The 22,349-nt window shown below is 39.6% G+C and overlaps 1 protein-coding gene across 8 annotated transcripts in view; it reads right to left on the bottom strand.

The window, feature by feature from the left end:
- LOC135255318 (OTU domain-containing protein 7A-like) overlaps positions 1-21,994 on the bottom strand; it is a 65,182-nt gene extending 43,188 nt beyond the window's left edge. For 2 of the 8 annotated variants that reach the window (XM_064336334.1, XM_064336335.1), the window contains exons 1-2: positions 21,439-21,994; positions 2,219-2,324 (exon numbers count right to left, since the gene is read on the bottom strand). The gene's annotated coding sequence lies outside the window, so the exon portion shown is untranslated. Of the gene's footprint in view, positions 1-2,218; positions 2,325-16,626; positions 16,721-21,438 lie in introns of all 8 variants that reach the window. The other 6 variants (XM_064336337.1, XM_064336331.1, XM_064336332.1 and 3 more) reach the window with 6 other exon arrangements.
- Between the last annotated feature and the right edge of the window lie 355 nt (positions 21,995-22,349).

The raw sequence follows: 22,349 nt of genomic DNA, 5'->3' as shown, positions 1-22,349 counted from the left end.
ACAGCGAATGAGTAGTACATTGGTTGTCACATTGGACGGACACCCACATCAACAAATTACTTCTAATGGCAAATAACAAGTTCATTTGAAAACCATTCACAATCACTAGTGCTGTGTATACACAATAACTAGCACTGTGTAATTCAGTTTGTAAGGTGTTCTAAGAAATATATAGAGTTTATATCAATATAAGTCCAATAAGGACCTGTACAATGTAACAGTTAATTTAACACTGAACATTTCACTGCTAACATACGATATATAAGATATTTCATTTACCTCAAATTCCACATTCTTATATTTTTAAAAGTAAAGATTTGGTATGAAATATTCTTTACAATGCTTTTCAGTAGACTTTCTTTCAAAAACACACTCCCATGTAATGGCCTCAATCATTTCTTCCATTGCATTTTGCAGGCATCTAATAAGCACAGATGAGTTACCATGGCAATTCTAAATTAAGCGCATGCTCAAAATTCTAAAATAAGTACAATTGCACGGCAATTGTGTTGCTCTTGCTCTTTTTGTAATGACATACTGTATATCGTAGATTATATAACAGACTACATTGTAAAACTACATTTGGCTCATAAGTTGAGTTACTACTGATAATTCATGCAACAGATATTACTCATTAGCTCAAATGTCTCTTTCTGAAGTAGCACAGTGGTGATGGTGGTTCATGTTGTTGGCTAACTGGCTAGCATTCAACCCTGTAGGCCATGCCCATGGTCTCTCTGAGACAAAATAACTATGGTCATGATTGAATGACTTCATCTGCTTGACGGTGCGTACTGCTAAGACATGCCCCCTAAGCTCTTGTATCAAATCCTGACCATGCAATGCTGCCCATGGCCAGTTTCCTCTTGGCCTAGGTCATAATTGCCTTTAGCATCACCCAGGGAGGGAATAATTTTGGAAGCTTTTTCCGGAACACTGGGCAAGAACATCTCCTCTACTCAACTGGGCATGTGCAGATTTCCTGCAGCAGCTGAGCAGGAAACGCACTACTACAGCACAACGACTGCGCAGCTCAGCCGGGAGGCTGCAGAGTAGAAAGAAGGGGCAGCTTGTCTGGTATTACAGTGATGTGATAGGCTCACAGATAAAATTTGGCATTCCCACTTGAAAGGAATGAAAAACCAAGGTTGAATTAATGAACTCTTCTTACAGCCAAAAAAAAAAAGAAAATACACCAGATGGGCTTATTGCGGTTCTGGCAGGAGCCAGGTCAAGCAGCATGTTTGCTCCCTTTCACATGTTTAATAACGATTTGGTAATGATGGAACATTTGATAAACAGAGGATAAATGATCAGTCCACATCTAATTTCACTGCACATCACTCAGACATCTTCCCATATCTGTCAATAGTGCACTTCCTAAATACAGAGATAAGGGCTGGAACAATGGAAACAGAGCAGTCTACAGACATTCACATTGAGACAGTTGTGTCCTAAGTTAAATTATTCTGTTACAGATAGGAATACATAGTCATGGAACTTATAAAAGCTATTTAGCTAGCTAGCATATTCCTTCTTCAAACGTTTTGCATGTTTCCATTATCCTAATTAATCAATAACCCAAAATTCCTGAAGTAGCCCAACTTTCCTCATATTTGATATTGTGATAATACAAAATATAGATCTGAAAAATTGCTGAACTAGGACTCTCTGCAGCAAGTACTCTGATTCATATGGGTAACGTCGAATTCCTGCCATTGATTAATTATTTAATCTAATCAATAAATCCAAAATATTGTTTGGAGGCCAAGTTCATCTTGCTCTTGATTTCTAACATCAGCTGGTGCTACGTGGACAAACCCCTCACTTGAAATGGTGGCAATCAGTCGAACGCAAAAACATGAATGCAAATCCCCAGCCATCACAAACATAGCCCGGGATTCTGCTAATTGTTGACCAAGAGCAAACTATCCCAAAGTGCATTCATTTTCAAATGGGAATGATAAGAAATTACACTTTTTTTTTTTACAGGAATCATTCTCTGCATTTTAAGTTGTAAATGTTTCATATTTGATAAAAAGAGAAAAACATTTTTAGCTACATGTATTACTCACCACACATACTAGAATAAAATTTCATTGCCATTACTTTTCCAGATATGTCTGTCAAGGAAGGACAGACGGACATACTGTGCAGACGGCCATCATTACATAATGTCTGGCAGCAGTAAAACCATTTAGAGGATGAGTGCTCTTACCATAGGTTATTTGGGGTGAGGGACAAATTCTCCGGCTTCACAAAGGCACATGAGTCCACATGAGATCAGAACCTCCTGTGGGTAGGCACACCCTCTGAAGCCCCACCTACAACAATAAGGAAACAAAGCCCAGGATTCAATCAACATTTGTGATTCACAAATACATTAAAGACAATTTGATACTTTTAAAGATTCTTGTGAGTTTGAATATCTCTAAAATTAACTCACCAGTGCTGGTGAAAAAGAAAAAAAAAACATTTATACGAAAAAGGAAACTTAAGGACAGGTGTTGATGCACTCTAGACCAAAGAGAGGAACAAATGAAGACATGTATTGAACAACTTCAGTGTGAGACAGAAGCAGGGTTGTGTTTCAGTTCATGTTATATACTGTACTACATCATTACAGCACTGCTTACTTGCAACCCACCACCTTTTGCTGAGGCACTAATGAACAGCATCAGACTGCAATGAAACATTCGCGTGACTCACTGTGTTCTCTAAGATGTGGGAACAGTCTTCCTAATAATGAAGGAAGGTACAAGCAAGTATTGTGGGAGCTTCACATGCCTGCGTACAGCTCTCAAAGGAGACCTAGCATAAGCCTTTTGATAACGGGAGGCGTAACATGGAGGCTGCGCCAGAGCATGATGTTCCTCCCCCAGCACAGCGAGGTTATTATCATCACAGCTGTACGCGCGAGCAAAATATGAAACGATGCATCAAGTGCCCGAGCGTGACGGCTACGGCCGTATCGGCCCGGCGACGGAGCCACTGAAGTCATTCTCGATGGAAATCTGAATGTGCCGGCGGGGCGAGAAATTTGGTGTTGTTCTCGCGGGGCGCCATGGGAAAATGATTCAGCCCTCTGGGTTGAGCCTGCAGTCCTTGCGTACCCACAGGCTTTCATAACGGTGTGAATCATCCTGGTCGGACCCTAAGAGCGAACATCTACATCAAAACCCAAAGAGGAGTTACACAACCATAACCGAAACGCTCCACCCAGCCCCGGCCATCTAAGATATGTTATCGTAAGGCTGAAAATCGGGTCTGTGCAAAGTCACAAAGAACGCGCTGATGCTTTTTCTGCCTTTATTCAGTGGAAATGAAACATGTACTGCTTGTGCCACTCTCAGAGGTATCATACATTAACTGGAAACACTGCCACTCAGGATGTAAGTTTTTATTGTTATTAGTCTGCCGGTTAAACATCTGTCAGGATTATAACAGCATGTGTATGATTATGGTTATTAGTCTGCACAACAGAAAGGATCACATATTGTTATGGTTATTCCTTATGCTTTTCAACTGAACGATAAAATGTTTTGCGGTTTCATCCAAACAAAGTGATTCAGTTCTACTAATCAAGGACTGTTAGTGGAATTGCAATGAGTTCAAAGAAACTGCGCTCATTAGATGGTAAAAATTATGTATGGTATATATGGAATTCTACTCAAGGGAGAAATGAGAAAAGCACAGTGAGAAAGGAGAGGCAGCTGGCTCGGCCTTGCACAGTCATGAACTCCTGCCCGACAGGCTTTTTGTATTGCCCAGGATCAGTATGGTCTAACTGGAGGCCCTTACGGGCAGTGGCATGATAACAGCAAATCTGCAGAATGAAAAGCGCTCTAAATTGGTTCAGGTGACACACCACTGCTTCAGAACAGAGGAATAATATTCATAAATACAAATTGTAGTACTGTACACACATGGCCAAATGTTGTGTGTCTAACAAAAGAAACAAGTGTACACGAATTTCAAAATTCTAGCCTTAGCCTCTCGTCTAAATACCCTTTTAAAGATTATTGGGAAATGATCCATTTTATACTTTATGTTGTAACTAATTTCAGCACAAGTGAAAATATGTCAATTTAACTGACAGTAAAAGGGACCCATAGGAAGGGCCTTTTTTCTGATAAGGTCTGCTTTTGCAAGCTTGCTCTAACCCCTGTGTGACTGAGAAATTTGATTTGGAAAAGCAAGAGCCAGCAGAAATTGAATTCCCACTAAAGAGAGCTGAAGTGGGAACAGGAGAGAAGTACTGAGGGAGCGGAAACATACGCACCAAGGTTTAGTCCTCATGTCTCTCACAGTCTCTTTCCCCCCATTATTCTAATAATACTGTCATGATCTATGTTTACCTACAGTTGTACCCCAGCTTCGTATTTTATGTTATTTTATGTGTCGTTAATTCATTAAGTTCAGTCATTCATTCTGTGCAAAAACAGACTGTTGTCTCAAAAGGTCTTACTTGGATAAAGGTAAAATAAGCAAAGCATACATGCATTTGGTAAGATGGGCTTGGAGGGTTTTTTTTTTTTGTTCTGTGGCTAATGCGGAAGCCTTTCTGACAGCTCCAGCTCCAGCTCAAAGACTCGTTCACGTCGCTGTCGTAGCAGAGAACAAGAAGAAACTGAGACAGGCCCCCTGGGGCAGCATCGCCTCCACGGAGACAGACAGACGACACCATCGCCAAATCACAGTCACCTTCCGCAGCCGGGAGAGCTGTTCCTGCATCTGATTCCCTCTGCCACTGGCAGCTGCACTTCTTCTGCTATAACTTCAGCACATCCTCTGGCCCACATCCAGCCCACAGTACCCATGATGTTTTGTCCTTCAAATTCATCAGTGAATTTAAACAGATGTTGGTGATACACAGTCAAAGATAAGTGTAATGTGCCATTGGTGTTATCAGCACAAAGAGCCACACTGGATGGCATCACAGAGATCACATCACCTGTGATTTTGAGAGATCACCAATCTGCTGACAAAATGTATACAATGTCCAGTGTAAAATGCAAAGATGAGCCCAATTCTTGGAATCAAATGGAGACCTTTGTACTATTATCTGGTGACACCCATCACCGTCAATATCACAATTCCTCTAATAAAGGGGGCTTTTCCAGGACGGGCAGAAGAACAAACGAAGCAGATTTTATGTAGATGCAGAGGCAAGCAAACTATACAAGCACACAGCCTCACGGTACTGTCCTACTTTTCAGCAACCTGTCATCCTGGGGGATAACCCACCTCCCTGTCATACACACATATGCACACGTGCACACACACACACACACACACCCTCATGCACACATGCACATAAACATACACACTCACTCACTTACTCACACACAAAGAAAGAAAGCCTTCTCTTTGGATGGTAAGCAAGAGGACTTAATAAGAGAATGCAATGCACCTTACTGCAGCACAGCAGAAAACAAAGCAGATGAAGAGAACAGTGTAGGATGAAAATGCTTAGCATCCATTAGCTTCCTGCCATTCAGGATGGCTTCTAATTCTTGCTTTTTCAGGGACCACTCTATTGGCACACTATTGCCTTTTATGGGCAATAACATCTATAACTCCATCGCATAACCGTGTGAACCATAATTCTTGCACCTTTTTTTTTTAAACACCACAGAAGGTGGAAGAACACAATATGCGAAAGAGTGTCAAGCAAGCTTCTGTCTTTAAGGAGAATACAAAATATATACTGCAAAGGCTGAAATGTATATTCATATCTGTAAGTTTTACCAGGTTTACCATTTCAGCACTATTGTGGACAAAATAAACAAGATGAAATGGACAATAGGTGCAAAGATGTCTATGTTTTTACTACATAAAATACAGTGCATATGATGAAAATTGTGAATAATTTTAACTTTTAATATAACTTCATTGTGTAACCTCAGAAAAGCATTCATTAGTAACACAGAACAGTCTGCAATGTTTTTCATTAAGCTGTATGTGGACATGGTGTGACATACAGTATCTCTCATTTTACTGCACAGGGTTCCTTTTATCACCATGCAGCATTATGTCACTAAATGCCAGCTGTCATAGAAACCTGTAATCATTTATAAACACTTTATAAAACACCAACTCCATGCTCATGAAGAATTATGTGTGCTTCATAATGGGATAATGAAGTAACGCTAAATGAAACGTGTGACCATATTTTTATATTGCCTTACAGATCCACAGATAAAGCTTTGTTATTAACCAACTGTGTTTTATGAGGACAGTCTAACCCATGTGAATATCCAAACGTTTGTTTTGCTTCGCACAGCGGTGATCTGCACTCAGGACGCCGAGGTGGGTTATTGAAAACAGTGGGAAGAGGGGTGTCACATGAGTGGCAAAATGGCCATCTGTCAAATGGCTGCCTCTCTTCATGCATTCCTGAATCCGAGGCGCTTGTAATTTCCTGCGACTCATCATTTCACGGGGTACTGACAGCACATTTCCTCTTTGCTTCCTGACCCACCGTAGTATTAACAAGCCGGCTGCTGCCTATCACCCTAAAGCAGAAGGTTGCCTTTATGGAAACCAACAGCGCTGGGACTGCCAGATGGCACATCTTCTTAAAAGGTGCAGTAATATTGCCCGGGAGACAGGCTTTCAAATAAGTAATTCTGTATCCAACTCCTCTGGTCAAGTGACACCTGCAAGCTGCCTGTGCCAGCTGTGCATATAAGAAGCAGCAAATAGCAGCACAGTTTCCAAGGACAGCGAGTACAGTGAGTTAAAAGAATTCACAGTGACAGGATGGCTCAAAGAATAGGGTAAATAATTAGGAATTTCAAATTCGGAGAAAGGAAAAGTAGGGAAGATGAGATGTGTGGTGAATACTGAGTCATACTGGCCAAAGTACACAAGTCTTAGCTTGCATTTATCACTGACAAATAAGTCTTACCCTGCACAATGCCATAACAGAATCCGATAAAAGTGGCTTTTTATTTTTTATAAGGGAGTGACGCAAAACATACTGCAGAGCCTTTACTCTGATAAGGGAATAAAAGATTTTATGTAGGTGAATCTGTGGTCGTGAAAAAGTGACTAAAATGAACTGGTTTTCATTGTCTCCACAGACCAGCGCAGCCACAAGACAACAAGCAGTAATTGTTGAGAAAATGTTTTAAATCCACACGGCCGCTCTTACATTATGCAATCAATAAAGCAATAGTCCACATTTGGACGGTTTCCCGCTGAAATGGATGCACTGAAAAGTCGAAGGACACCACTGAGCCGGGCAATATTGTTCAGGGGAGAAAAGAAAGAAGAAAGGATCTGCAGCAGCAGACACTCAATAAGAGAAGTGACACATAAAGGGGACAGGGCCCGAACTGTGACAGCCTCTAAACCTCGCTGTGAGTAAAGTGATCCAATGGCGAGCGTCCGTTCGTAACCTTTCCCTGGGTAAGCAGTGCCCCCACGGCACGCTCAGGAGAACAAACAGCCGCCGTGTCCCCTTCGCCAGATATTCTTCACGTTTTGGGAACACGGCGGCTCATTTCACACAGATGTGGACAATTCAGCCTCAGTCCCTGACGATTCAGACACAAGTCACAGCTGCAAGGCTTGGTGATATTAAAAAAAATAAAGATGCAAAAATGATAGTAACAATAAAGAAAATTAAAATGTCAATAATAAATTACTACATAACCTTAATGCTATATAAAATGCACAATAAAGTATTATTATTATTATTATTGGCCACTGCAGCTGCCATAGATACAGACTGTCGCTCTTGCAAAGCTTCTAATGGATGAAAGTAAGGTGAATAGCGTTAGCGACATCAATGTGAGCTCAACCCAAACTAATAGAATTTAGTTAGCTAACAAGCATATTTTAACTTAAAGTTTGTCCTCAAACCTTCCTTTCTAGCTGGGGGGGTGTTGTGATTACAATCTCAGGTCCAACTAAATGGAATATTTTTCCATAAAGGGGAAATTTCTATGACATGTAACTGTCCAGCGCTCACAAGACGTTTTTGCAGCACTGTGTGACTGTGTGATTTTCCACTGCTCTTCCTCACTAGTTCTGATTAACAAGCTTGAGCCCTGCTGAATTCGGAAAAATGCTTCTCCTTGAAAAGACAAAGCACTAGCACTAGCACTGACACATCTATGTTCAACACTTGCAGAATTTGAGGTCATTACTCTTGACACTAATCCAAACAGAGCTTTTACATCAGCGGCCATATTTGATAGAAGCATATACCAAGAGAGAAAAAGCATGAACTTAACGACTGGAAGACACTTTAAGGAGGTCAGTTCATTCCTAGATCCCTGTCAGGAACATCAGAAGTGTTTAATCACAGGGGAACAGTGCCTGCATGAGTGTTAGAGCTGTTTATGCTGCTGCCACTGAATGGTGACCCTGGCCACCAACCCAGACTGCTACCAACCTTTCAAAAAATTGACATGAAAAACAATACAAAAATGAAAATAGTGCCATCTCAATAACCACAGATATTTCTAGCTTCCTGTCTTCAGCTGACAGTTTGAAGCTTTACTCACAAGTTCCACATTCATACACACTCTTTCAGCCTAAATCAATTGTGTGCAAAAAACCACATGTAAAGTCTTCTAAGACATGTAACTGCCTTTGGTTAAACATCCGAAAAGGGCTGAAAAGTAAAGAATGGTGTTAAATTCACAATACTGCCAACTACAAGCTTCAAGCCAAGTATCTAGTCCATTCACGCTGTTGTTCGAGCAAGTGAGGCTGCATGGCAAAAACACCATCACTATTCAAAGAGCAAACTTTGTCGACCTTGCCCTCCCCTCTGCCATGAATGTCCCTTTACAAATCTGGACAAATAAGTTGTCGTGGAGTCAGTGTGCAGTGACACGCTGTACTGTGGTCCCACTTAACAGAGTCATGCATTTGCATCGTTTGCACCTCTGGGTGGAGTAATCCATGGAGGCATCCTGCCGCTATGATGTATGGGGGGGTTGTGTGTCTTTGATGAATTATACTTTCAGGGCGCTCCACTTCCATGGAGAGGGAGCCCTCCAACATAAAGCAGACCACCTTAACAATCTCCACTCTTAACAGCAGTGTGCCATCCTATCAAAACCTGCTTTGTGATGTTTTTCATGGCTGGAATCAAGCAAAAAAAAATGCTTCAAAATGTACATGCACAAAAACAACCTACATCAGGCGATGCATATTGTAAACTGCCCTAACCTCCTATTCTTAGTGTGCCATGCATTCTATGTGTCAGGAGAAGATGAAGTGGATAACACTAGGTGAGCAACGCTATCAGCAGTGAGGTCTTTGAAGGTGCCATTGGCTCCCATTCTTTCCATACAAAATCGCACAATGAAATAGACTTTTTTGAATCAATCAAAAGACTGCTATCCTACTGTGAAGGCTTCTTTAGAAGTACTTTTGTGAAGTGCACACTCTAAATTAAGTGCAGTGCCATAACAAACTTACCAGAAGAAACTGAGCCTCCATTTATGTTTACATACTTTTCATCTCCTCAGGTCCATAGTATGCAACTCTGTGTGATTTGAGGGAAGCCATGCAGTTATGTAAAGAAATAAGAATGTTTTTTTAAGTGCAGTGTGTGAGAGTTGGAGGAGTTCACAGGTGCTTTCATTCCTTTTTCCTGAACCTTGAACCAGTCTGACTGCCAGAGGCCAAAGCACAGCATAGCACAGCTGGATGGAATTGATGCACCACCCAAATTAGCTTAGAGTGCGCATGGGACATTAAACTTAGTACAGTAGCAATCTTCTTCCAAGGGACACAACATGATTTTAACCGGCTAAAGTAGATTCTATGGGTTTAGAGCACTTATGTTCTCCATTAATCTTCACTGCTACCCCTTCGCCCCTAGTATCAGTCCTAGCCCTGCCACATGCCCCTAATGATTTCCCACTGCAGAGTGCAGTGCAAGCATTCACAGAAGTAATTTCCCATGTTTGTGCTTCCTTAGCATGAAAAATATCTTTGGAATTGAAATATAAAGCAATTATAGTGCCAAGATTCTTAAATTGGCTTTGCAGCTTGCGTCAACCACACAGCTATTCGTAACGCAGAGAGGGCTCTGAGATTCTTTGGACGACTGCCAAACACGGCTTAATTTTGTTTTTAAAATGTAAAATGAGAATGGCCTTTTTACAGTTTTTTTTGAAAAGGTGTAAAATGTGGGGACAGCAAGGTCTCTGTGAGAGTGCTGAGCATGTGGTTCTGTGGCTGGAAGGCTGTGACGTGGGCCAAGCCTGCATTCTGTGAAGGAAAGAGACTCCTTCCTTCTGTTTAAGGGTCGTGAACTTTAGATGCAGCAGTCTGAATGTAGAGAAGTGCACTTATGCTCACATCTAAATATTCGGTGCATATGATACAATGTAGAAGAATTTGTAGGATATGATGAATAGAGGTAACAAATACTGGTAACTAAACATAGGATTATCAAAGTAACAGCTCTCAATATAACTCACTATTAATGATGTTGTGTTTAATGTTGATCAAGGAGAATTTTAGCAGAAGTTATATATACATGGACAGTATGGTTACTTGTACCTAGTTAGAATGGTTAGAAGTAACACACCTCTGCTGTCTGAAATAGATCACACCGGTTGAAATGCAGTTCTGCATTTCAAAATGCGAAAATGAAATTTATTAAAGAAAACTGCAGGGGTTGACTCAACTCTCACACAGCCATTAATATTGCCTTGAGCAAAAAAATTTACAATGCATATGAAGCGACTACATTCTTTCCATATAAAATTATTATTATTGCATGTGTACAGTATAAGTACAGACTGGTATCATTTTAAGTTTCTGAATTTACATTTTCTTTTCCAAGGTTCTTTATGAAAGCCTTTCGAAATATACAATTGATGTAAAGTGCAGCTCAGAGCCCTTTCTTCTAAAAACCAACCTGTATGTTCTACACATCATTTGAATTAGCTATTTCCAGTATCCCCATTTTTGTGCATGCTAGTCCCAATGGCTTACGCTCAAGAGATAGCTATCAAAAGGACAACCACAGATCTGCATAGCCACAGTATATTCCACTGAAATCTGTTGTTAAAGACATCCAGGAAGGTTAGCACAGCAGCACCGGTACGTTGTAGCATTAGCAGCATGTGCTCATTGTGTACTGCGGGATGCCTCACTTAATTTGCCCGCTCATCATCCACATAGTGCAGTATAAGTAAATTAGGGAATGAGGCCCATTTTGTTTCGCGAATGATGCTCAGCGTAATTTCGAGCACAGGCAATGCAGCAGGAGATATTTTCATAAAAATAAAATTCCTAATGCATCAGTGTCCATGTATTTATTAATTTAAACACACAGCATATCGTATGTGGGTAACAATAACCTGATTAATAGAATTTGGTCAATAGAATTAGAGGATTGTGACATTTGTGTAAAAAATATATAAAGGTAAAGTGTGCCAATTAAGCCCATGTACCTACAGTATTAAGCCCACTTCTATTTTTGGATTTGAATTATGAATAAAATAAATTTAAAAAGAGCTGTTCAATACCTCAACCAACACATCAACTTGTTATATCCATACCAGTTTTAATTCTAAGCCAATCATATTTATTGTTATTGAATTATGGGCACATATGTCCTGGTGGGCATTTTGAAAGTTGGCCAAAAACTGCTCTGAAAGGGACCTTAATAAAATTTCATTTTGTCTGTTTGTAATTAGAAATTTAGATTGTTTGATGCATAATCTGATGTCATATACTAATATATTTTATCTGTCAAAAACATGTCTTACTGTTTGAGCAGTCACACCGTAATACAGTAATAACACTTCTAGTGGTACAACAACATAATATATGTCTAGCATTGAAACAATTTCTAATGTGTTTTAACATATCAGTTCTACAGTTGACTTGATTCATACATATGTGCATATGTGTAAAAATAGCATTTATCTCAAGTAGGGTTAATTGGTGCAACCATAAAAGCACTCCTCCCACACAGAATGTAAAAAACCATAAAAAATATAATATCTGAAAACATAATCAATGCTAACACTGTATAGTGCTGGGTGTAGCATACCTTTTATAAAAATTATGTTTGTGTCCACACATGCTAGAGGCATGTTGCCTTACTCAAGAGGGCACAACCATACACCTCTCTGCACTATCTGAAGGGTTTTTAGTGGACAGGAAATCAATGAGAGTCAGGAAAACGTAAGATACAACTACTAACTGTTTTAAGTGCCGTCATAGTAAGTTATGTCACTAGTGCTTTTATTGAACCATGAGGTGTGACTGCCAACTCAGAACTGCTAACCTTGGTATCTCATAAATGACAATTTATGCTATCATGATATCAAATCAGTACTTGCAATGAAAAATGTCTGAAAAACTATACTGATACAAAATGTAGAAGGTTCAAGCGGATGTTCACTTTTTATAGACTCTACATTTGACCTTTGTGATGTTTTTTTTACCATTTAAATTGTAATTCATAAAAAAACAATAGTTCATGAAGTGGGCTTACTTTGAACATCTTTGGGCTAAATTGGTACACTAGGTACCTATTAAGCCCAATCTGTATTTTTCACATATAATAACTTTTTTCATCAAAACATTTAAAAGATTATATATAAAGTCATACAAACTACAGGTCTGTCTGCAAAACTGTGACAGTAATAAACTCAAATTTGGGTGGGATTAATTGGCACACGTACCCTATTAAAACGGAAATTTTAACTATTTATTTTGTGCTATATAGCACATAAAATATATGAAATTACTTCATAAATGTTCTAACTAATATGCAATACAAACGAATACTATGACATCAGACTTGACAGTCATAAAGCTTGAAAAGAATTTACATCTCAAAATGATAATGTCTGCATATAAAATAATAATTCTTGGCTCTTTTGAAATACTGTAGGTATCCTGTCTTTCCACCATCACATGACACTTATCCTCTATTCCGCCAGATTCAGTTAAAGAATGCCTGACGTCAGGGCTCTGTCCCTCACAGGCCATTCACAGCAATGTCAGACATGGCCGCCAGGTTTCTTTCCCAGACTCAGCAGGGAGGAGACCCCGCAATGTCATGCAGTCGCTATCGGGCGGAAGGTGGAATGCTTTGTAGAGGGTGGGGCCCAGCGTTCTAGGCGTGCCGGACGCAGCAGGACACAGACACGGACCACCTCGAATAGCACTGCTAAGACACTGTGAAGGGCGCGGTCTGGGAATCTGCAGCATTTCTTCATTCAGTGAAGCTGCGAGATCTGAGCGAGGGCACACGTCAGTCACAGATAGCCCAGAAGTGATTTCCAAAACACAAAACAAACATTGTGCAATACACACACTTTTCTTTTCTTCACTGAGCTACCATTGTATACACAACAAGCAGACAATCAACATTTGAAAACTGAAATTATTATTTAAAAGGTAGCACACAATATGTGTTTTATAATACAATAAAACATTATTTTAAATATGAAAGGCAGTGACATCCAGGGTGTTCACACTAACTACAATCAAAACCTCAACAGAGCTGGCAACCCCACAACACAGCGCCTAATTGGCCATAGCATCATCAAGGGAATGAGGGCTACAGACAGCATGGTCTGATTGTGCCAGAGCAACTCACTGGCCCGAACTCTGCCTTACACTACACAACACTGGCTTATACAGCGAGCTCCATAATGTTTGGGACAAAGACTATTTTTTTCTCTGGATCACGGTGAAGCCAAAGTGTATAAAAATGCAGAGTATATTTGAATAAAAGCAGAGATTGTGCACTTTAACCACAGATAATTACAAATCTAAAATTGTGGAGTACAGAGCCAAATCAAGAATAAAATATCTTCATCGCAAAAATTATGGAGCTCACTGTACAATTCCTGGGTTCTGTTTCCTCAGAGAACCCCACCGGGTGGACTTTTGACAGAAGTACAGAATAACAAACTTCTCCACAGAATGGGCCTGAAAATTATACATGCCTACCCAGGCAAAGGGAGCCACACAATGGTGGGGGAACAGTCCACTCTGTCACCATCTTGGTAATGGCAGATCTGATTATTCTGACATGTTGTGAAACTGGTGAAGTTCTCCCTTTAATGGCGGTGAAAAAAAAAAAACATACAAATATTATTTACAGAAAAAATGTTTTTCAATATATTAAAATATCACAAATAATCCAGATTATTGTATTGCTCCGCTATATATTCCCTCCACATCATGACAGATCGTATTTTGGAAGATACAGCACATACAGTAAGGAGCACTGTTCCAGTATGTTGCAGATGCACTGATACTCAGAGAGATATAACTATTTCAGCCTGAGCTGTATAATCTCAGACTCGCTGAGTACAGCAAACATGATTGGTCATAACTGTCACCGTGTAAATCAGAATCTTTCACATTAGTGCACAGTTCAAGTTCTCCCTGTGAAGGGTACCTTTGCAGTCACGGTACCATCAGGACTCCAGTACACAACAGGACTACTGACCCTTGACCCTCTTCCTCTTTTACCCGACTACTTCCTGCAAAGGCAACCATTCCTTCAAAATGCTATTAGTTCCCACTGATGGATGAAATATGATCAAGTTCCCCTGACTACCACCCGACTCAGCAAATTCCCAACCAGTTTTCTCTTCATAAGCAGTCAGCTTTAAGTGCTCCAGCGTCACAGTGAAACATCCTCTCGTTTTACTCTCATTTCCTTCATCAGCATTTCCACATTTACACGCCACTAATCTGATTCTCTCTGGCAATTTTTCTACCATTAGCAGTGACCGAAGCCTTAACTGAGCAATGCTGAATACAAGCCCTAAAAATCTATGGTTTGTGTCTGTACCTGCTCAACCACTCTCCTGAACAGGATGACACTGAGCCAATGACAGTATTATTCAGACAATTAGAACATTTGGAAAAAGCTGCTGACGTCTACATGTCTACTAACACTAAGCCCCCAATGATCTGCACTAGATTTATATGGGGAAAACCTGGCTAACACTGAATCCACTCTTAGAGATTTGGCAGAAGGGTGAATAAGAACAAAAGCACTGAAGGCGCCCTGAGACAATTCCCTCTCTCTATAGGTTTTCCCAATTCAGATTAAATCCCACACTCATGACAGTATTATATAAGTTTTACATCACTTCCTGCATTCTCCTAGGTCTCAACATCTAGCAGCTTCGGGCTTATCAATTCCATTGCATTACATTCAATGTACATACCTCCTAGACCCATTTATACTAATATGTACTGAAGCAGTTACGTACAATGCTTAAGGTAACCATAGCAGATGGATTTTAACCTGCAAACTTGCAATTACCGGTTCAGTTTTTTCACGTTGCCATGCCTCACTGCTGCCTTCGAGCAGCGCAATGCTATCTTTTAATTGAGAGATTTAGGAAGACAATTTTCCTTCAGTCTTGTCTGAGTGGCCGCAGCTGAATGTTCAGTACAAATGAGCTACCATACTGTGCTGCACAGAACTGCTTGTTGAAAATACACAGTCCAACACTGTCCTGTTCTCTTCCCACATTTTCTTCCTGTCTTTCTATTCTTCAGTGATATAGAAATATATAAACCTACTCAATAAATGCCTCACTTTTTTGTCCAAACATCAACTGGAAACTGCATCCATTTCAGTGGAAAAACGAACCACACAAAGTGAAGACGGCTCTGAGTCAATTGTATATAATGTACTGTAAATGGCCCTGATGAATCTGCTATTGCCTAAAATTATGCCCCACAAACCCCAGATGGTTTTTGCCAAAAACAGAGCTCAGATAAATGTTATTATGTGTGCTTGACAACCAAGTTTCAATAGTTAAGATGAACAGATATGTACAAATTATGTACTCAAATGGTAAATAGTCTCATAAGTTAATATATGAATGGAATAATAAATAATCAATGTTTAGGTCTCGTTTCTATAGACAACACTAATAATTCAGCAGCACATGACAGCATCTAAGGACATACTTTTAAAAAATGTCTATTTTTTAAAAAAATTGCCGTTTCAGCCCATGCAAACAAACCATGACACAACACCTGAATGGAACATGGCACCTTGTGCAGGTTTTCAGTAGTTCATTGCTTTGCTGTTAACCGTCAGCCACAGCTGGGAAAGACTGGTGTGTCAGGACATGGTCTCTCTGAACCTCCGCACTCCTTCAGGTAACGGACTCAGGTGTGTTGCGCCTTCTACCCTGTGTGTGATTGCTTTGGTGGGTACAGTGTTCGCTTTTTCATCTTGATAATAAAAGTTATTTCTGGAGACTGGACAGATAGCTGATACTTATTTTACTTTAACACCAAGCTCCGTTTGAATTATTTTGGCCAGTGTGCCTTTTCTACTTGCACTTTGGAAACTATGTTCAATTTCCAAGCTCTACTCTCCTTTCCCCCCTTTTGCCCATATAACTGATTTGTTATGCATAAACTATCTCATTCCAGAATACAAATGTTGCCTACTTAGCGAATCTGTCACCTGATTTTGAGATTTTAACAGCAAACGACAGTAACAATACATTCACACACAAGCTACCAGATGTTACTTTTCATTTTTGGACTAATTACAATGAAAAATCAAGCATTGGGATATCCTACCACAGTTCCCAAAACCAAGAAAGCAGTTAGCATCCATCCATCCATTATCTATACCTGCTTATCCTGGTCAGGGTCGCAGGGGTGGCTGGAGCCTATCCCAGAGTGCATTGGGCGAGAGGCGGGAATACAGTCTGGACAGGTCGCCAATCTATTGCAGAACAGCATTTAAACCAAAAATAATCAAAATGTAATCTAAATAATCCATATAACCAGCAACAATATCCATAGCAGTGACTATTTACAATTTAAAAATGAAAAAAAAACCTGGTCTAAACAGATCACATTTATGATAAACTGTTCTGATATAGAAGCAGAGTTATATGGCACATTTGGGCAATGTTGTACCATGAGGTAACATTTGTAGTAATAAGCACTCCTCAATTTTAAATGTCCTTTGGATTTTCTTAATCTTTGTACGTAATTGAATATAAGGGGTGAGAAGAGCTCGAAAATACTGTGAGGACCTTTTTTTGTGGGGGCGAGCATTTGAGAACAAAACTGCTCTGGAGGCAGAAAAAAATCTGAACAAGTAAAGCTGGCTCCTCTGTCTTTGAAGCTGACAGGGACCTTCATGTTTTCAATATGAACATTAGAAAACAAAAAAAGCCAAACATTTCACTTCCATTTGCTGAAAAATTACATGTTGTATTTCCTAAAAGGGAAGTTTGACAGGTATACTCCACTTCCAGTGGATAACTTTAGGTTACAGAGGATTATTGTTAAATCACATATTTACTGTTAGAAATTTAAATTGGCAAAGCATTTAGCAATAAGATAAGTTATTTAATGTGTTAAACAAGCATTTATTTCTAAATTCAAAAAGCCTGAGCAAAGTAAGTAAAGAATCAAAAGTAATAATGCCTTGACAATGCTGCTTTATAGTATACTGAATACTCTTTTTCACACCCATAGTTGTTTGCAGTGTTGTTTGCAACATCACTGCTGGATTACCTCCTCATATGACTTCTGTGTCACAGTACTGGAGGAACCTTGAGCCAAGAGTTTCTCCACATAAGATTAAAAAAAACGCTCTATCCATATGAAAATACATACTCAGCTATCCAACTCTAATAGCCATTCAGGTGTCACCCATTTTATATATATTTTATGTTCAAAATACTAGTAACTGATCATTCACACAGCAAGGTAAGCATTCTGTGGAATAATAAGAGATATAATGCCACACCATTGCGCTGAAATAGCCCTGGCCTCACTTACAGTAAATATAATGGCAATAAATATAGCATGGTTGTAAATTATGTTCTTGGTGCAAAGAGAAATGAGTAACAGTAAACTTTTCCATATGTCATTAAAACTGGCAGGTGTGTGGTCATCCCACGCAGTAACTGCATCTCAGCTGGCGGATAGTAAAACTGAAAAAGGCTCAAGCCGATTGTGGGAGGTCGCAGCGATGGGACAGGACTGTAGCTGTTATGGCTTACGAGACTAAATAAATAAACAGCAAACGCAATTTGCAGTGGGTACTGATCGGATGCCTAGCATAGCCCCCTGGTGCTCTGGCGACCATGGCGTCGGGCCTCAAATCTGAGCCAGACCTCATGTCAGCTCTGCTGCCAGCCCCTCGCTGTTCCGTCTGTTTCCAGACCGGCTCCCTTTCCCAGCGGCCCATCTCAGACAAACACCCATACACGCCGAACGCAGACGGGGACAGAGCTTGACAGTGATGGTTCCTGGGCATGGTGCTAGACAGTCAGTTCAGGGTCAAGACTGCTTTTTATTGAAGAGTAATCTATATGTATATAAAGTGTGAAATTCCTATTATATATGGGTTACTATTCAGCACATACTGCCTCCCATAAGTGAAAATTGTGGTCAGTGTTCTTCAGCAATTAATTGTATCGGTCCTGTGAAGAAGTAAAACTGCTATAATTGTACATGCAGAATGGGAAAGAGGAGTTAAACATGACATCAGGCTGAAGCATCATAAGAAAACGAAACCTACGCCACTGATAAGAATACACATAACTTATCCCTTTAACATCAAGGATGGAATGACTGACAAAGATAAAAGCTTAATGAAACCCATGTGCATTTAAATCTTGTTTTATATGGTATATCTCATTTACTCTACCTTTTTTTAAAATTAAGTTAATGTACAACATTCTGTTTTTGTTAGGATTGTTGCTTTTACATTTTCAATTTTTATTGACTGCCCCGATCAGTAACTGTTATATGTATTCACTGGAATAATGATATCAATAATGCTGTAGCCATCAGTACTAATGTGAGTAGAAACAGGTAGGCAGCATGTTTTGGAAGACATTGCAAAAATAAATTACATTTCTCATTTTCCATTTAACTGTAATTATGTCAAGTCATTAAGGGAGAGAATGTGCATAGAAGCCAGTGGGATTTTTAAATTGGCCACATGCATTCTATAACAACCTAATGTTCTAAGAAATTCATGTAGGTACAACTTACACACATTATTGTATAAAATGTGTATGTTGCCTCAGTTCTTCAAATACTCACTCACAACCACAGCATAGGAGATATCTGGAATGGCTATCAAGAGTGAGAGTCTAAGGCTGTTCTTTGATGTATCCACCAAAGGTACTTGCTCTAAACGAAGTGTCCCATGGTACAGAATCAAATGTTTATTGGGCCATTGCTCTGGGAGGGTAACCCACTGTACAGTCGGCAGGCAACGTCCCAACTCAGTGCCAGTCCCAATGCAGACTTACTCATGTAATAAAGGATAAACTCTGCAAATGTATGCATGCATGTATGTATTATGTATGTATGTGTAGTATGTATGTATGACTGTATGTATGTACATACAGTATGTATGTATGTATGTATAAGTAGAGGCTCATGGGGTCTGGAGGAAAGGAGGCTAGCCTTTCTTCTTCCTCTGTGTTTTAGCAACGGTTCTGCCTAGGTAGGCCTATGAGCCTAACCAAGGCGGTACTAGTGCTACCCCATTTCACTGCTATCCTAAGGTATGTACGGACGCCAAAATTATACTCCAAATAAATTTTGCACTAAATTCTGAATCCTGTCTGGAGACATCTTTAACTTTATACATACATACATAGGTACATGTATAAATGTGCATATGTATGTATGAAGTTAAATATGCCTCCAGACAGGGTGGGACATGGGTAGTGATCTTCCAAAGAATCCATCTGCATTTAGTTTGGCTTAGCGAGATAGTATTTACTCAGCATTTGCTCATGATCACTTGGAGGAAGATGGCATCCTTGCATTATCAGCTTCTTTTGTCATTACACATTAATACCACGGCAAGGACTGTGCCTAAACGCAGGGCCAAACCCTAATAAACCTCACTCCCAGTGGCCTGAGACCATACAGCATACAAAATGTGTATTACAACAGATATAAAACATATGAGAGAGAAAAAAACATCTTATTGATTTTCTTAGATTTAACTACAGAGGCACAGTCCATCACATCACTTGCTCCATGATGGGGCTCTTTCAAAACAAGGGCAGACCTTAAGGTCAAATGATTATCATTTTCAAAGTCAAATAAATATGTCTGCCATTCGGATATACTAAATCTTGCTTTCCTCTATTCATTGATAGATACTGTACAGTCATAATTCAGGCTAGGGCAGTAGTGTGGACCTGAACAAAGCCATTTCACACAATAGGATCAATTACTAGTAACTGGTGGGATGCGTTATTCTCCTTTATCATTATTGTCTCATTTTTTAATATATTATACATATATAAATTATTTTTGCAACTTCTAAACATTGTTTTGTGCTTACAGTAAAAATGTTCTAAGTTCACACGACATGACATGAGCCTCAGCTTGATGACTGGAAAAGAGCATGCTTGCCTCACCTAAGTAGGCTAAAAGCCATTCAAGTTTCATTCAGTTGAATAATTAAATGGCCATTTTCAAAAAGGCAAATAAGTACGAACTGCCGTAGCTAGAACGCTTTTTTTTTTAATTATTCATTTATTTTTTATTTTTTAAGTCTTTAAGACAAAAAATATAGGTGTTTGGACAATAAATTAAATCTGAAGTACCTACTGAAGAGCCTATACAAACTTTGCTCTCATATTTGACGTCATGTATAAATTCTGTATGGCCGGCCACAAATGGATGTAGGCTATTTCAAACAGTATTCATATACAGGCACATTAAAACGTCTCTGACTATGCTTTCAATTCAAGCCCAAACGCCTAACAAGTCGTGCACAACACCTAGAAGACAATCTAATAACTTAAGCAAATTCCGGCAAGGTTATTATAATACAAACAGGTCGCGTTTACACTAATATTAGGTCGAATAAATCGGAATCAGCGGCTGACAGACACATAGCTACAGTAGCTGTCGCCTACGAACGAACAATTGTTACAGCATTCTGTATGTTAATTCGAACACCAAATGTCATACTCCAAGCAAAGCGCTTTGTCACGCCGAAATACGAATATACATTAATTAAACGTATTACTCCTATAGGCAACAGTGATACGTTCAATTACTTGGCCAGCTGACTCTACAAACGCAATGACAGAGCGAAACAATTTGGTAACACGTATCGTTATAAACGGCCAAACACAAAAACATTTTTTTTCATCCACCAATTGACATTTCAGCTTAGATTGGTATCTCCCTGCGGCAGGGTTCCCACACATCCATGAAAATACTGTAACTTCAAATACCCCACCCCAATATTAACGTGTTTGGTAGACCTTCGCATACTTTAACAAAGACAATCCCTAACCTGCAAAATGCAAGCAGACACGACCACGTAGTGGGTACACCTGCTTCAGGTCTGCAGTCATTATAACAGAGAACTAAATTAAATATTTACCACATGAATTTTCATTAATCCCGTCACCTAATTTAAAAAAAGAGGAGCTTTACCGTCGTACATTCAGTCATTGCTTCTCATCCTTGTTGTTTAATTCCCACGTCCTTTAAGGAAAGCCTTATGTATTTCCTATTGGTACAGAAAGCCTCTCCGTCTGGCTGTCTGTTTCTCTCTCATCCTCCTCTTGTCATTCTCTGTTGCACCACAAGCATAAGTCACTCCCCCTATCGCTTCCAGGGTGTGACGTCAAGCTTCCACAGCATCCGCCCTCCTCGGCTGTGTCATTGGCGGTCCCCTCACCTGGCGTCCCGGAGCTGAGAAGCGGCGTATTCGTCGGTTCGTCTGATTCAGCGTCAATTAAATTGAATGGGTGGTTTCTCTTTTCGGAAAGGAGGATGGAGGGAGCTACGAAAATGGTTTAGGGATACAGTGAACAAGAATATGCATTACCAAACATGTAATGCCAGACTGATAGCATCTGCTACTTGCTTGCAAAGTCATTTTAAATGGCATGGCTCATATTGTTAGGCTTGCATATCAAACACGTGTTCTTTTTTGGCTGGAGCCAGTCACCTGTCTACCGCGTCCATCCGTGATAAGGGCAAATTAACATGTTGTAGCGACCAGAAATTTGATCAGATAAACGATTTTTTTTTCTGAAAAAAGGTCATTCTTAGTATGAAAGTATAAAATTCTTTGTTGGCTGTTTTCATTAACTGAGGGCCCAAACACTAAATTAAATGTACCAGACCTACATTTAATTATTGTTCAAATTAGAAACACATTTGCAAACAGTTGCATTTTAGAACTTCAAAACATAGACAACACACACACACACACACAGCTCTTTCTTGGTCATTTTTTTTTGTTGAAGTTCATGAATGTAAAGATTCAATGACATATGTATAATATGAATATGCACAATTCTAGTTGAAAATAAGTCTAAACTTTTTCTTTTTTCTTT

This window comes from Anguilla rostrata, chromosome 5 (assembly GCF_018555375.3).
Source record: "Anguilla rostrata isolate EN2019 chromosome 5, ASM1855537v3, whole genome shotgun sequence".
Classification (NCBI taxonomy): Eukaryota; Metazoa; Chordata; class Actinopteri; order Anguilliformes; family Anguillidae; genus Anguilla; species Anguilla rostrata.
The sequence above is the reverse complement of the archived record's forward strand: the minus strand, read 5'-3'. Positions and strand labels throughout refer to the sequence as shown.